Source organism: Mauremys mutica, chromosome 1 (assembly GCF_020497125.1).
Source record: "Mauremys mutica isolate MM-2020 ecotype Southern chromosome 1, ASM2049712v1, whole genome shotgun sequence".
NCBI lineage: Eukaryota > Metazoa > Chordata > Testudines > Geoemydidae > Mauremys > Mauremys mutica.
The window spans coordinates 341,821,870-341,836,821 of NC_059072.1; the positions used below are offsets into that span (position 1 = coordinate 341,821,870).

Below are 14,952 nucleotides of genomic sequence, written 5' to 3' on the forward strand. Positions count from 1 at the left end.
GTCCTTTAAAGTATCTGAGCCCTTATTAGCTCCTTGGTAGTAGTGACATCACAAAATGGGGACTTAGAGAAGCCAAGGAGCACAATTTTGGGCCTAAGAAATGGTTACTCACCCTGCGCAGTAACTGTGGTTCTTTGAGATGTGTTCCCATATGGGAGTTCCACTTGAGATGCACTAGTGCTCACCTATGCCCTGGTCAGAGATTTCTCAAAGCAGTGTCCATTCATCCTGCACATATGTGTTAATCTTGTGCCCTGTCCCATTGTCATATAGTGCTATGAGGTCAAACTGTCCCCAGTTCCTTCTCTACCATAAAGCCTCATGGCAGAAAACTCCAAAGCAGAGGGGGAAGAGGGCAGGTAGTTGAGCACCCATAGGAACACATCTCAAAGAACCATAGCTACTGCACAGAGTGAGTCACCATGTCTTCTTCCTCAAGTAGTTCCTTATAAGTACTTCACACTAGATGAGTACTGAGCAGTATCAGTTAAGGTGGAGGGAGCTTCAGACTTCAATCCAGTACAGCAGAAAGTATAGCTGAGCTGCACCCTGTATCAGAGGTGGAGTTGTGAGTTATTGCATAGTATTCAGAGAATGCATGTATAGAAGCCCATGTAGTGGCTTTATAGATTTGGATGATCAGTATGTTTTTGAGGAAGACCGTGAAAGTGGCAATAGACCTTACAGAATGGATACATATGAGTAAGGGCAGCTCAATGTTATGAGACCAGTAACAGGAGTTAATGCAGTCTGATAACTGTAAGTCGCTGGTCAGAGATTACCAACCCCTTTGAGCTGTCTGCTATCGAGACGAATAACTTGTCGACCTTTCTGAAGGGTTTCTTTCTGTCTTGATAAAGGCCAGAGCTCTCTCGACATTCGGGATATACAGCAGTGCATCCTGGGGATTCAGATGTGGTTTTGGATAGGAGATAGGCAAGTGAATGGGCTGATTGGGATGGAATTCAGAAGAGATCTTAGGTAAGAACTTAGGGTGGGGCCAGAGCATGACCTTGTATTTAAAAAAACACTGTGAAGGGGGGAAGAGGGTATGCCATCAGGGTCCCTATTTCACCAACCCCTCGCACCAACATGATGGCTATCAGCAATACTGTCTTCATTGATAATGGAGCAATTAGCAAGTAGCCAGAGGTTCAACGGGTAGTCTTGTGAGGCATTTAAGGACCAGGTTGAGGTCTTATACTGGAGAAGGACGTTGGACCAGTAGATAGAAGTTCCCCAGCCCTCGGAGGAATCTGGCTGGTGTCGGGTTGGATAAAGATGGAATTAGCCCTCTATTGGGGGTTGAAAAGCCATGAGGACCGCCCGGTGGACAATAGACTAGAGGTTTTCAGAGGCAAGGTGTAGTCTAATATATCTGGAAGCGATGCGGTCATTGGTGAAAGTGGTCTGCTGTCACACCAACTGGCAAAACGCATCCATTTTGAGAATACGTGTAGCGAGCAGACGGTTTCCTGCTGTGTAATAGAACTCTTTTTATATCCTCTGAGCAGGTTATCTCCATTATCGTGAGCCATCGACTAACCACGCTTTGAGACAAAGCATCGCAAGATTGGGGTGAAAAATCTTCCTGCCCTCTTGCAACAGGAGATAGGGAGCAGTGCAGAGAGTGATCTGTGGGCATACAGACAGATGTATCAGATAAGGATACTACATTTGCATGCACCAGGTCAGGCCTATTAAGATGACTCTGTCCTCCTTTATTTTGAGCATAACTTTGGCTATTGGGAGTGGGTGAGGGTGTCAGTGGGAAAGCATTAGTAGGGTTGATGACCACTGAAGGTGACAAGCATCCCCTAAGGATTGGTGACACAGAAGTGGGTGCATTTCTTGTTTGCCTCCGTGGCAAACAAATCTATATGGGGGGTACTCCATTGGTGAAATATGTGATGTAATATGTTGGCATCTATTTCCCACTTAGGGTCTTGAAAGAAGTGTCTGCTGAGCATGTCCGCAATCACATTCTGAATGTCCGGGAGATAGGCAGCTGTGATAGTAATGTGATTCTGTATCCACCACAACCAGAGTCTGATGCCTTAGTGCAAAGGGAACGGGATCTTGCTTCTCCCTGACTGTTGAAGTAAAATATTAACGATATATCGTCAGTCATTATATATGTGTGTGTATGTGTGTGTGTGTTCGTCCTTGATTAGTCATAGGAATTGGAGACAGGTGTATCTGATACGCTGAGCTCCAGGAGATTGATATGCAACATCATCTCTGGCAACATCCACTTGCCTTGGATCGTACTAGTGTCTAGATGTGCGTCCCACCTTAGCAGGGAGGCATCCATCGTTGCAATGACCATTGTGGGAGGACATGTAAATGAAACTTCTGGAACTTCCACCAGCTGAGGGATTGTTTCACGAAGATGGGTATGGAATGAAGCATATCTAGACTGTGTCTAGTGGGTGAAAAATGGTTCTGAACCATCTTTGGAGGCAGCGCATTTGAAGTCTGGCATGTTCCGTCATGAAGGCAGTGGCCGCCATGTGCCCTAGTAATTGAATGCAGTTCCCGACCATGGTTTGTGGGCTGAGCTGAACCATGTTTGCTATGTAGAAATGAGCCACAAACCTGTGCCAAGGAAGGTAGGCTCTCTCTGTTATTGAACTAAGTTGTGTCCCTATAAACTCTAGGGTCTGTACTAGGGCCAAGATGGATTTTTGTATGTTCGGTAGCAGGCCCAATTGGCAGAAGAGGCCTGGGGCCTTGGAAGTTGCCCAAGACATCAGCTTCAGGGAGCAGCCTGTTAGCAACCAATCATCCAGGTAAGGCAATACTAAAATACCTTTTCTGCAGAGCTGTGCTGCTACACCGATATGACCTTCTAAAAGAACCTCAGGGTGGATGATAGGCCAAAGGAGAGCACACAATATTGGAAGTGGTCCAGGCCAACAATAAAATGGGGGAATCATTTGTGGGATGGGTGGATAGTGATGTGGAAATACATCTTCAGGGTCAAGGGCTGAAAACCAATTTCCTTGTTCTAGTGAGGGAATTAAAGCTGTGCGTCACGATTTTGAATTTCTGCACATTCACATAGGTGTTGAGCAGTCTCAGGTCTAGGATAGCTCTCCAACCTCCACTCTTTTTAGTATCAGGAAATAACCTGAATAAAACCCCTTCCCTCTGTGCTGAATAGGGGCTGTTCTATAACTCCCAAATGCAAAAGAGCACCTATTTCTTGATGAAGCATGCTCTCGTGAGAGGGGTCCCTGAAGCGGGACAAGGAAAGGAGGTTCATTGGTGGAACTGAAGTAAAGTGGATTGTGTAACCTGTGGAGACGATCTCCAAGACCCACTTGTCTGTAGTGATCAACTCCCAGGCTCACTTGCAGTGTGAAGGCAGGTGCCGGTGGAAGGATAGTTGGTGAATTGGTGCAATGGAAGAGGATGAGGATTAACACATCAAAATTGCTGCTTGAAGGTAGACGGGTGCGAGGCGGGAGGCTGAGAAGTGGATGGTTTCCTTCTCTGAAACCTCTGTCTTCTTTGGTATGGTTCATATGCCCTCTGGGAGGGAAGGAATTTGATGGGCCGAGACTCTGAGGTATCTGAGATTTGCTTAGCTTTCTCTTGAATGCAGGGGTGTAAATATCAAGAGAATGCAAAGTCGCTCTAGAATCCTTCAGTGTTCATACAGACTCATGTGTAGTATCTGTGAACAACTTAGATCCATCACAAGAAAGATCCTTAACCATGGTCTGAACCTCCTTCGGGAAACTGGAGAGCTGGAACAAGGAGGCTCTTCCTATTACCATTGCTATGGCGATCAAATGAGCGATAGTGTCACTAGCGTCGAGGGAGGCTTGCAAGGTTGTCCTGGCCAGCAGTTGGCCCTCCAAAACAATTGCTTGAAACTTCTCCCTCTGTTCCACCAGTAGGTGGTCAATGAAGGAGGTTAACTTGAAGTAGCTGACGTGGTTATATCTTGCCATCAAAGTTGGATAAGTGGTAGTGCTACTTTCTTCCTAGTAGATCAAAGCGCTTGTGATATTTATCAAACTCTGAGTCCTTTGCTGGAACATAACACTCCTTCTCTGCTCTTATCCGTGTCAGTGGAATAGAAGCTGGAGTGTGCCAAATGATCTTTGCTGGATCTAAAAGAGCCTCATTGTAAGGCTATGCGGGCTGATACAGGTGAGTGAAGGATATTGAGAAGCTTATAAGAAGACTCTGTAAACTCTTTGAGTGGAATCTGCAAGGAGTCTGCTACTCTCTTGATTATTTAAAATCATCTGCCAGGGAAAGGGTAGCAGGCTTAACTACATCCAGAGATGAAGAGAAGATGTTGTCTGCAGACAAAACCTCTTCATCAGCTCTAGACTTTTGCGCCTCAAAAGATTCCTCGAGAGTCAAATCTTCTGGGGGGAGCAGGTGATGCTGGTTGTTCCTCTCTATAGGTGGTAGCACTGGATGCTTTGGAGATTTGTTGGCAATAAGTCACTCAAGGGTTCCAATACAGCAAAGGAGGAGGCACCAAAGGGTGCTCATACAGGCGAGGTATTGGTGGTAATTGTGGGCTATGAGCAGTGGCAACTTCACCAGAAGCCTCTGGGAAGGGACCTTTGAAGGAGTGAGGAGAGCAGCCCTGAACTAACACTTGTGAGACCGAAGTGAGGTCCTCAACAGAATCTTCTTCCTCAAGTTCATTAAAGAATGGTGCAGCGGAGATCTGAGACGCAATAACTGGTACCAGGCAAACCTCAGGAGATCAGGATGTCCTTGGTACCGGGAGCCTAGGAGCAGAGAGTCAGGAGTCTCAGATACAACCAGGTCCCAGGGAAAATGGAACTCTTGCAGTACCATGAGGGGCACTGGTACCAAGACTGATGACTCAAATAAAAGCAACTACTGATTATAGAAAAAACTAACACTAACACTAGTGCTAAATATGAGTAAAGAGAATTAGAGTTGAGATCTCAAAAGAACAACTGCTAGAGCTCTGTCTCAGGCTGAGGCACTTGGGAAGGAACTAGGGGTGCTTCATCTGTGCAGTGCTATATGACAATGGGACAGGGCACAAGACTGATTAACATGCATGCACAGGTTGAACAGACACTGCTATGAGAAATCCCTGATCAACGGCATAGGGGGTGCTAATGCACTTAGAGTGGAGCACCCGTAGGGATACTACTAGAAGAATAATCTTTTTTTTTTTTTAAGATTAGTTTTTATTTGTGATTATTATCTCCTCCTTTTCCCAGTTAGTAGGGACAATTAACACATATCTCTGAAATAACTGGAGCTTACCGACTTCTCAGAAAGTGAATGAACTGCATGGCATTGCCTATGTACCTTATTAGAAGAGGAAAATCATGCAAGTGAAACATCTGTGGAAAAATGTTTAGCACTGATAAATATTTCTAGTCACGTGCCTGCGGGCTGGTGGCTTTTGTAGAAAGAAAAGAAACAGGAAGCACCTCACCCATGTGACATGTCCTTACACTTATATCTGGGATGTGATCAGATATGAGAATAAATTTACTCCTTGCAAATGTGGACTCACACTTGAACATCATCTTCTATAATGTATTTGTTCTGAATTGAAGTAGTATGCCTTTCATATAATTTAGGGTAGTGGGCTTTTATTTAAACTGTCCAAAATGAATATAGCCTTTTCAATAGAAAATGGATCTGTTCATGAACATAAAAAGTCTATGTTTAAGGGTAGACTATATAAATACACACAGAGAGAGAAAGAAAGTTTAGCAAGCTACAGTTTAGAAGACAAAAACACAGATAAACTATAAAATATATTCAGAACATGAAAAGTAATTAAGCAAAAATGGTTAGTATCTCAGCTCTATTTATTTCTAATTTGGTGACTTTACATAGTAATGCACAGTGATTGGTACAGTAAGTAGCTTGATGCTGAAAGAACTACCAGATTTGCTGTTTTCTTACCGCTGTGTTTCAGGATATCCATTACACAAATTCAAGTAAAAGACAACAGTATCTCATAAGTTTGATGTACTTTTTTACATAGCATAAATTCAGAATAATCTACTATTCCTCTTACTAATATATATATATATATATATATATTATATAATATATAATATAATATATAATAGCTTACTATATACATGTTTATTTTCATTTTATTTAAAGAAGCAGAAGCAGATCTATGGAAGAGCTTTCAATTGTGTTGTACTGTCTTTTCTCCTTGTAAATGAATGCATCAGCTCCAGAACACTGGACTTCAGAATTTATTAGCTCATTTCCACCCACAACAATCCATAGCAAATCCAAAATCTGATCATTCTTCTTCATCCTCTCAAAGAATAAAGGGGTGAGAGAACCCCACACAACCTTTTGTATGCTTCAGAATTGGCTTCTTTCATCAGCTCTTGCCACCAACATTTTTAAGGATGTTTCAGTCAAATAGAGCATTCTGTCAATACAGCTAAGCTTCCTTTGTTTCTATTGAAAACCACTGGTGTGTGTGACTTCCCTTTCACCTCTGCTAGTATGAGCTCTCTTTTAATACACTTGTACTCGCACAACTAAGACCAGATGTCAAAGCCATGCAGAAACAAGGGGCAAATTCACAGCATTTGCAAATCTGGCACCATAGATTTCTTGATAGGAGCACCACTCTTCATGTGCTGAGTGTCACTAAGAAGATTAACGCTACTATCATAGTTTCCGACCCAGAGAGGGGTGGGGGAAATGAGGCCACCTATAGCTATTCACTAATTGACAATGACATGGTCACTGAGATAATGATAGGGTTTTTTGCTATGTAAAACCCAAAGAAGGCAATAAGAAGCTGTGTATTTAAAAGGGTAACAATTAGACAAAAGACAAAGATTGATAAATGTTTGAGAGTAAGGGGGGTAGGCATATACTGATTTTGTTAAATTAAAGTTAGTATCTCACCTAGTCAGTCATAGCTATGCAACCACTGTGTTTGGAGATTCTACAACAGTGGTCCCCAAAAATTTTACCTCACCGCCCCTCCCCCCACTCCTGTCCCTCTTCACCACTACCACCTCCCCACGGAGCCAGGGGTGGGCCTGCAACTCTGGGAAGGGGAGATGCGGACAGGGATAAGGGGTCAGAGGCTCGGGCCACAGCTGTGAGCAGGGACAGGAGCGGAGCCTTGGTCAAGGGCCAGGACCAACAGCCGGGGCCAGCAGATGGGGCCAGGGCCAGGAGCAGATGTGGGTGGCACTCCCTCCCCACCCCTGTGGGGGCGGGCTTGGGCCCAGCTATGTCCCTCCCCCCCCCAAAAAAAAAGTTCCTCCTTGTCCTCCTAGGGGGGCATGCCCCACAGTTTGGGGACCTCTGTCCTATAATAACTGGATGTCTTAAATGAAAGAAAATAAACACTTCAAAACAAACCTTTCACTTCTCATTAAGTGATTTCATAATTCTTTACAAATTTTAAATATCACCACACTGACTCTGCAAAGCAGAAGACAGAATTTATCAGGATACTAAAGTTACCATGCATCAACAAGTAAGAACATCTCATACATTTTAAATGAAAAGTTATGGCTAAAAAAAACCTGTGAATACTTCAAATCTTTAAAATGTATTTTCAAATATAGTATAGGTTGATAGAATCTTATTAAGGTTGCCCAACACTTCCATTATAAGACCTTGTTTTCAGTTGCCTATAACTTTGCCAAACTTTAAACATTTGGACTTACAGTTTCCATGCAATCTGTCTCCCTGAGGCTGCTTTTTTAAATTTATGTGTGTATTTATTTATTTATTAAATGTCAGCAACAACTGTTCAGCTGCTTCCAAGAACCATGTTAGGAAAAATGTTTTTTCCATGTTAAAAAATTCTGGCAACTTTTTCTTTCAGAAACTCTAGCATCCCCATTCTTTGGAAGAGGGACTTGAAATTTGGCCTTTTTAAAAAAAAATAAAAATAAAAAATTTGACTTCTGCTATCCTCATGAAAAACCACACAAATTTGGGTTTTGAAAAACCTCAGTTCACATATGCTCAGTAGAGATTGCTAGAGCTTTGCTGCTTAAGTTCCCAAATATTCCATCTGCACTGGGCATGCTCCAGGACAGCTCTGAAGAGAGATTTCCCTTCCAATTGCAGTTCCTGGTTGCTCCAGGCTATGCCAGGACCAGACACCAGAACTTAGAGCAGGGAGCTTGTCTCTCCTGTGCTCTCAATGCTTCCTTACTACTGACACCCAGGTGGGAAGCTGTCTGAATAGCCTGCAGAAGGGACAAAAGTCTGGAAGGGAGAAGAGACCGGGACAGGAGCAGTGGGGGAATTGGGATTGGGAGTTACAGGGGAGACTAGGAACAGCTAAGCAAGGAGCTGATAAGGGGAACTGAGATTGAGAGTTATAACGGAGATACCGAGGCTGGCAGGCATGGGGACTAGGCATTGTAGTGGAAACTGGGACTGGCTGGCCAAGGAGACTGGGAATGTGCTACATGAGGAAAATTGGACTCAGATGAAGAGTCAGTGGTTGGGAAGAGACAGGGCTGGTTAGAAGGGAAATGGCAGAAGGGATAAAGCCTCAGGAAAAACAAGCAGAAGAGTGCACCCACTGAAGCATATTTCTTTCTAGAGCCTGTAGTGGAACCCAAGATTTTTGAGTCTCCCCATTTTTCTGCTGTGAGCAAATTTCTGTGAAACCCACCGGCAAAGTGTCCCAACCACCTCTTGTGCTGGTCCACACACAAGATAACCTACTACTGTTATCTGTTACAAACTCAAGTGGCAAAGGTCAGTGCAGTATATTTAAAGTTACCAAACCTACTAATGAACCATGTGGTTGTCACTATGATTCAACATGAAGTAATTTGTTTATTTTCAGTTGGCTTTTTTAAAAACCTAATAAATCACATATCAAAATCTACATTAAAAGATTATTAAGGCTGCAAAGTCAAGTGCTCAAAAGTTAGGAAACCCCCCTTCTGCTTTTGCATTATGATACAGTCTTTAATTACAGGATCACAGTCACATTTCCATAGAACCCATGCATCATTCAGTACACAGGGTGGACCTGCTCTGGAGATGAATCAGGGCTGTGTACTGAATGAGACTTGTTTACAGGACCCTTGCCTCATTCGTTGCAGAAGTTGGAAGGTGTGTAGTGAATGAGGCAGGAGATGGCAGGAAGAGAAAGTATGGTCTCATGCTTAAACCAGGGGAACTGAATTTTATCCCTGTCCCTGCCACAGAATTCCTATATGATGCTAGGCAAGTCACTTAAACCCGGCTTTTCACAGATGACCACTAATTCTGTGTTCCTCATTTTCTGGGTGCCTGACTTGACTCACTGTCAATGGGAGCTGTGCTTTGAATATATAATATGCTACATAATGCTATGTACTCTGAAAAATCAGGAATTAGGTATCTCAATTTGCGCATCCAAAATTATGAATATTTTTACCTTAATCTCTCTCAGCCTCAATTCCCATGTGTTCCCACTATCAACATATATCATGACCTCTTCCAAAATACAGGCCACAAAAATTCACCCAATAATTCCTACAGTGAAGGGAATTATTCCTCCATAGTATATAATGTTCACTGTTGGGATGAGTAATTTGTGGCTGAAATAGAGCATGTCTTTTAAAAATAATATATTTCAGAAAACTTCTCAATATAAATAAAATATTGATATCAAAAATATTTTTAATAGTTTCTGACAAAGCTGTCAGCAAAGCTGTCAGCAGGTGGACAATAGAAAACTCCTCATTCTTCAATCCCCTATCAATCTATGTTTTCTTTTCTATAAAGTTTTAAATCACAAAACAATTTTTAAGATCAGGAAAATAAATGCTTATAAATGTCAGGAGCTATAATTTCCTAATTTTTTCTGCAATTTCCCCCAAAGAAAGAAATCGATTACTCCACATAATAGCTTGGAAAATCACAATATACCACAGTTCCATACATGTCCAAGTTGAGACAGGTAGATCTGTGAGTCGTCAGCACAGAGATGGTAGTTGAATTTGTGTTTGCAGATAAGATTACCCAGACATAAGGTATAGAAGGGAAAAGAGAAGGGGACCAAAGGCAGAGCTCTATGGAACCCCCCCGAAATGTTGGAAAGAAGATAAGGAGGATCCTTTGAAGGACATACTGAAAGAGCAATTGGAAAGGAAGGAGAAGAACCAGGAAAGGAGAGTCATAGAAGCCAACGCTAGAACAAGGTTTTGAGAAGAGAAGAGAACAACCACCACCGCCATCACAGCAGAAGAGAGAAAGAATGGAAATCCCATGTGCTTTCTGGTATACTCCAGGATGAAGGAGTAAACACAGAGGCCACGTTCAGGTAATCATTTCTTTTATATGTGGTATCCGCCATACTGAACCAGAGCAGTGATCCATATATTACTGGCACTTATCTGCTTCAGAAAAAAATTATGTAACTACGCAATACTACATGATAGGTGAGGTTTCTTTGTGACCCATGCTGGTGATTAGACTGTGGTGAGATTCATACTGATTGACGTCCCCTGTAAATTTATATCCTAGATCGTATATTTGGAAATGCTGCTCCTATTCATGTGAGTACTTAATTAATTTTTAATCTCTCCCCACAAATAAGAAGAAAGAGAAAAGGATCAGTAATTATCCTCTAACATTTAAATAGGTTAAACTACTACAGTATGTAGTAATTTTTCCCTAGTTAAAAAAGCTTATTGGCTTGTCTGCCATTTTAACTAGGAAAAAATGAATTATTGATCAATAATGTTTGAAGATAGATACTAATGCAGGGATCCCCAACGCGGTGCCCATGGGCACTATGGCACCCGCCGAGGCATCTATGTGTGCCCACGTACTGACCAGCGGACAAGCATCTGCTGAAATCAAGAGGCGTCACCGCCGAAATACCGTCGAAAAGTGACGTCACTAAGAGGCATCGCCACTGAAATGCCACTGATTTTCGGCAGCGACGCCTCTTGACTTTGCCACTTCTCGGGGCATTTAAGCAGATGCTTGTCCCCCGGCCACGGTCCTCAGTGGCTCGTTGTCCGGCGCCCGCCTCCCGGAAAAGGTTGGGGACCACTGTACTAGTGTATTGTGACTGCAATGATTGAGAATAGATGCATGCTATTTTATATTATCATCATATCTTACTGGTAGTCAAAGGAAGCATTTTACTAAACAGAAAAGATCAGTACAGTCTAATGGTTTAATTAAAATATTTTAATTAGATAGTATATTTTTGCTTAATTCTAAGTTGTTACTACAATAACGAATATCAATATTCATGCCACAATGTGTTCTGCTACTATGCATTTCCACTAAAAAAAAAAGTATTGTTTCAAATGGCAAGACCTAAACATGAGGGTGAAACTTGGCTAATTTTAAATCCTTTAAACACAAACACAGAATCCTGGATATATCAAACACTCCATTTTAACAGACCTAAGTACATGATATTTTTAGCCAAAGAATTCATCAGATAAACAAGAAGTATGCAGAGTGCTGCTCCCCCATAAATGAATCTCTGTCGTTCAACCATGTACCACTTCATAAAATCATTTCTAAAACTTCATTATTTCAGCATGAGATTTCTGGAGGAAACATTCTGCATGTTAGGCATTATGTCAAGACTTGTTTTTCCACATAAAACAGTTTTATAATGTCTACTAGTCTCTCTTGTGCAAACTTCAATATCCTCATATGAAAAAAACAGTAGCTGATGTATCATCGTAAACAAATTAATATATATCCCTATTTTGAACTTTAAAAGAAAGATACGCCAATATTATAACTCTTTTTAATCTTGATTTGTAATATTCAACATATTTCTCAATAAAGACTTTTTTTTTGCATGAGCACCAAATTAGATCATATTTTCCACATGGATAACAGAAATTGCTACATTGTTCTTCCCAATTAAACTGAAGTCTTTATTAAATTACCCTGCTTTTTACAGATGAAAAAAGATGCAAATCTATGCCAGGATGTGCAATTGTAACTATGATGTACAATTCATGGTGTTAAAAACATTTCAATCCAAGTGGTCTAAGGATAACCAACAAAAACAGGAAGTCTTGGAAATGATAAAACTATTGCTACAAAACATTTTAAGAGAAATAATAAAGTGGAAATACAGATAAGCCTTTAAAATGTCCCTAGTACTGTACTGCTAAAGCTTGGTGTTTAATTAGTTATAGAGCATTTGGGGACTGTAGAAAGTTATGATCTGTTTTTATTCAGTTCATTGGAAGCATGCCTTAAGCTCCATACATCTCAGTATTTAAGCAGTGGTTTTAGGAATACTGTAAGTATACTTCTGTTCAGAGATATGGGTTAGTAAGTTATCTAAGGATTTAAATTATCAGCAGATGGTTTGAATGGCTTCAATGTGAATTAAGCCAAATGAGTAGTTACTGAATCCAGAAGAAAAGTGTATGTTTTTAGAAATGTATGTTCTGTCATGCCATATCTGATGCAATATGAAAGTGCATCATACTATGTTTTGTTATACCTGTAACATCATGCCAATGAATATGAGAAATGCATGATTTTTCATATAATTTTTCTATCACATGCATCATGAATCAAACGAAAGATGAAAATGAAATTGACAGAAGATGAACTAAAAGTAGCATCCATCAACATGAAAATCTATGAAAATCTGCTTCTAGTTCTAGTCTTTAAAAAAGAAATATGTAAAAAATATGCGGATAAGGGAAGTTCATAAGGATTCAGGAATCTTCTGTGGTTTCAATCTACCTTTGAAGGCCTACCCTTGGAGACAGATTTATGGAAGTTATGCACAGTGATTTAGTGATTTTACTGAAATGTAAGAAAGTGAAATTTGTCACTGCATGTGCAGATTACATCCATTTCATTCTTACACCACAAAATATTGTGTAATTCACCCTAAGCTTGAAGATCTTGGATTCTATAGACATGCCCTGGTCTGTAGAATGGGGAAAGCTTTCATCTTTCAAAAACCTCAAAGAACCCACAAAATTATATATTATGAAAATGTTTACATACAAATCTGTTTCAGTTTCCTTAGGATATAAAATTTTAAATAGGACATATTTCAAAGCTAATTTCTATTCTTATATGTCCTGGATATGCTACTCCTGAGAACATTCTGTGCCAAAAAATTAAAAATTCTGCACACAATATTTTAAAATTATGCACATTTTATTTATCAAATAAATGTGGGGGCTTCAGCATGGCAGTGGGGAGCACAAGCCACTAGCAGCACAGAGATGGGAGATCACTGTGCAGCTCCCTCCCCTTCCCCTCCATGAGAGACAAACTCAGCAGTGAGGCTGCACCCAAACTTGACTCAGCAAAAGGGCCGGGCCTGCCCCAGAAACACCCCAGGACCCTACCCCTGTCTGGGCAGGCAGGCTCAGCAAGGCAGGATCCAAGTGTGGAGGGGCTTAGTGTGTGGGGATCCAGGTGTGGGTTGAGAGGGTTCTGTGTGGGGCAATCTGGGTGCGGGTAGCTCAGTGGGGGATCTGAGTGCAGGTGGAATCTGGATGCACAGGGGCTTGTTTGGGGTTCTGGTACAATGGTAATAGGACTCTGCAGGGGAGTCCAGGTGATGGTGGTTGGGGTTCAGAAGGAGGGGGTCTAAGTATGCGGGGGGGATAGAGCTCAGTGGAGGGTCTGGATGTGGAGGGCTTAGTGGGGGGTGCAGATGCTGGGCAAGTGGGGCTCAGTGGAGTGGGGATCCAGGTGCAGCTGGTTGTGGCTCGGTTGGGTGGTGATCCAGATGTGGGTGACTCATTTGGTTGGTCCAGGTGCAGGGGGAGTCGGGCTCTAAGTGCAGTGGGTGAGGCTTGGCGGGTTTGGGTATGAGGGGGTCTGGCTGCATGGGAGTTGGGCAGATGGGGGTGCAGCTCCCTGTACAGGGATCCCTCACCATAGAGCTGAGAAGCAATGGGTGCAGGAATCGGGGGGATGGGGAGTTTGCAGAGGTTCCTGCACCTGGGACAGAAATCTGGGGGTGGGTGTAACCCGGCCCCGAATGCAATGCAGGGGAAGAGGAAGTCCTAACCTTTCCAGCCCATCCGGGACTAGCAGCTGAGCCCAACGCAGGGTAGAAGCCACCAGCCAGGTCTTCCCCAGTCCCCCCCATCCTTCCCCACAGTGATTTACCTCTCTGCTGGTTGCCCTGAGCACCAAAAACATATTGCTGGGGAGGGTCGCATAATCACTGTTGTGGCTTCCCTTTGCTTCCCCATCAGAAAGTCATTTTTCTGTGGGGAAGCAAAAAAAGCTGTGGGGGACAAAAATTCTGCACATGTGCAGTGGCACGGAATTCCCCCAGAAGTAATAATATGCACATGACAGATATTTGAGCAGATATGGGCAGTCTACCTGAAGCTATAAATAATATTTTACAATACGCCTTTGTTTATAAATACATTTTGTTTCTATCCATCCATATATGTCTTTTATAAGGTGCCGGCACTGTAGTATCTGACAGCCTCACAAATTCACTAAAGCAAATGCAAGGAGATCTCCATAGCTCTCTCCCCTTCCATCCTACAAACAGAGGAAAGTTGGTATTTGGATATTTTTCTATAAATGTATTATCTTGTTGAAGTTTCCTCCTGAATAGTTTCTGAAAATAATCCAGCAAACTTTATAATTATGTGATATTTTCCCAAAAATCCCAATTATAATGCAACCTTTTTGCATATTCACCTTATTTTCAAGATAGATGATAGATGTACCTAATAAAAGCACATTTTATAATATACTGTAATGCAAAGTAGTTTCACTACTGTTGCTGATGCAATTACTGTTGCACTAAAAGTGGATTTATTTTTATTTTATTTTTTTTAGATTTGTATAATGAATCTTGATCATGGCAATAACAATTTAAGATGAACTGATGCTTTATAAAGAATAAAACTTATTACTAAAAATTATTCCATAATAGAGGGAAAGGAAAGAGATATTCATAGATTTTTACAGCCAGATGGAACCATTATCTTCATC

At 41.7% G+C, this 14,952-nt stretch overlaps 1 protein-coding gene across 3 annotated transcripts in view; it reads right to left on the minus strand.

The window, feature by feature from the left end:
• TMEM135 (transmembrane protein 135) overlaps nucleotides 1-14,952 on the minus strand; it is a 387,108-nt gene that overhangs the window by 214,358 nt on the left and 157,798 nt on the right. The gene's annotated exons all lie outside the window — the stretch shown is intronic.